The 1,984-nt window shown below is 40.7% G+C and overlaps 1 non-coding gene across 1 annotated transcript; it reads right to left on the bottom strand.

Annotated features, from left to right (window-relative positions):
* Positions 1-1,912: 1,912 nt before the first annotated feature.
* Positions 1,913-1,984, bottom strand: TRNAH-AUG (transfer RNA histidin (anticodon AUG)). Its single transcript has one exon. It is a non-coding gene; the product is annotated as a tRNA-His (tRNA).

Raw genomic sequence — 1,984 nt, 5'->3', positions numbered from 1 at the left:
TGCCCATTTTATACTAAGTTGATGTGTTAGTAGAAAGAATTTGATGCATAATACACTTCTGTCTATAAACACATGTGCTGTGCTCTGTCACTTTGGTCATATCCTATTCTTTGTGACCCCATGGACTGTAGCCTGCCAGGCTCCTCTGTCCTTGGGGATTCTGCAGGTAAGAATACTGGAGTGGGTTGCCATGCCCTCCTCCAGGGGAGTCTTCCTAACCGAGGTCTCCCACATTGCAGGCAGATTCTTTACCATCTGAACCACCAGGGAAGCCTATAGGCACATATACAGAAGAAAAAAAAATTTTTTTGATGAGTGTTTGGTACAGTAGATAATTTTCAAACTGAGGTGAGGGAGATTCCACATGGTAGTTTTTAAAATTTCATTTTATTTATTTTTGGCTACCCTGGGCCTTTGTTGCTGCACACGGGCTTTCTCTAGTTGTGGGGAGCAGGGGCTGCTCTCTGGTTGTGGTGTGCAGGCTTCTCATCGCAGTGGCTTCTCTTGTTGCAGAGCACAGACTCTAGGGCAGGCAGCTTTCAGTAGCTGCAGGACTCAGGCTCAGTAGCTGCGACTTCAGGGCTTTAGAGCTCAGGCTCAGGAGTTGTGGTGTGTGGGCTTAGTTGTCCCTGGGCATGTGGAACCTTCCCAGAGCAGGGTTTGAATAGTGTTCCCTGCATTGGCAGGCAGATTCCTAACCACTGGACCACCACGGAAGTGCTCCAGATGGTGTACCAGAATCAGGAAAGGGGCACACAGTTCAAAATATTCTCAATATTAGAATATGATTTTTTTATTTGTAAAAAATAAAGTTTTAAAATTTATTTTATAAATAAAAATGATTTCTGTGCTTTTCATATCAGCTGAAAGTGCAACAGATAATTTTTGACTGGTGGAGATATGCAGAAGATTAAGTGATTTTTAGCAAGAGATCTCCTTCTAGAGGAAATATGAGGAGTGAAAATTTAATTTTAACAAAAGAAGATATTTAAAATCAAAAGATTTTAAATCTAGGATAGACAGCTTCTAATAATTCCTTTCAATGTTAAGGTTATGTGATTTTTCAAACATTCAGAATCTCTTGGTTTTTTTTTTTTTTTAATAGTATTCTAATCCCTTTCCTGCATTTCATTCTTCCTACATGCATGTTTGACTGTAGTATACATAGAGTTAAGAAGGAAAAACCTTGATGTTCTACTTGATTCTAGAATGTAGGAAGCAGGGGGGAAAAAAAAAAAAGCCATGCTCCCATCTATCAATGAGAAAAGCTGGATAAATGACAAAGTTGTAACTTTCTCTGAACTTATCAGAGAACTACAGATACAAGGAAACTAAATAATCTAAACTGATGGAGGGACAACTTCCTCCAAAGAGAGAAGGAATGTGTGGAATGGATCACTTGTGCAGAGCAAGGCAGAAAGAGATGCCAGCCACCATTCTTATACCCTGACAGTACAAATGGCACAGCTGTCTCTAGACACAAATGTTATTTACCTCAGCCTCTACAAGTCTACGCAAGATGTCTGGCCTTCAACAAAAAATTACAAAACACACAAGAAAAATGAAATCATTTTCAAGAGACAAAGAAATGACCCAAATGTTGGAAGTATTAGACAGGGAACTTCAATTGCTGTTTAACAATAAACTTTGACTTAAACACACTTTCAGATTTACAAAAGAGTTGCAAAGATAGAACAAAGAATGTTAATAACTGTTTTCCCTGATTGTTTATGAGGATATATAGGGAACATGTATACACCTGTTGGAAAGAAAGAAAGAAAGAAAGGGAAGTCGCTCAGTCATGTCCGACTCTTTGCGACCCCATGGACTGTAGCCCACCAGGCTCCCCCATCCATGGGATTTTCCAGCCGAGAGTACTGGAGTGGGTTGCCATTTCCTTCTCCTGGGGATCTTCCCCACCCAGGAATCGAACCCAGGTCTCCTGCATCATAGGCAGACGCTTTACCGTCTGAGCCACCAGGGA

The sequence above is a fragment of the Bos mutus genome, chromosome 4 (genome assembly GCF_027580195.1).
Source record: "Bos mutus isolate GX-2022 chromosome 4, NWIPB_WYAK_1.1, whole genome shotgun sequence".
NCBI classification, from domain to species: domain Eukaryota; kingdom Metazoa; phylum Chordata; class Mammalia; order Artiodactyla; family Bovidae; genus Bos; species Bos mutus.
Note: the sequence above shows the minus strand (reverse complement) of the source record. Positions and strands in the feature narration are given on the sequence as shown.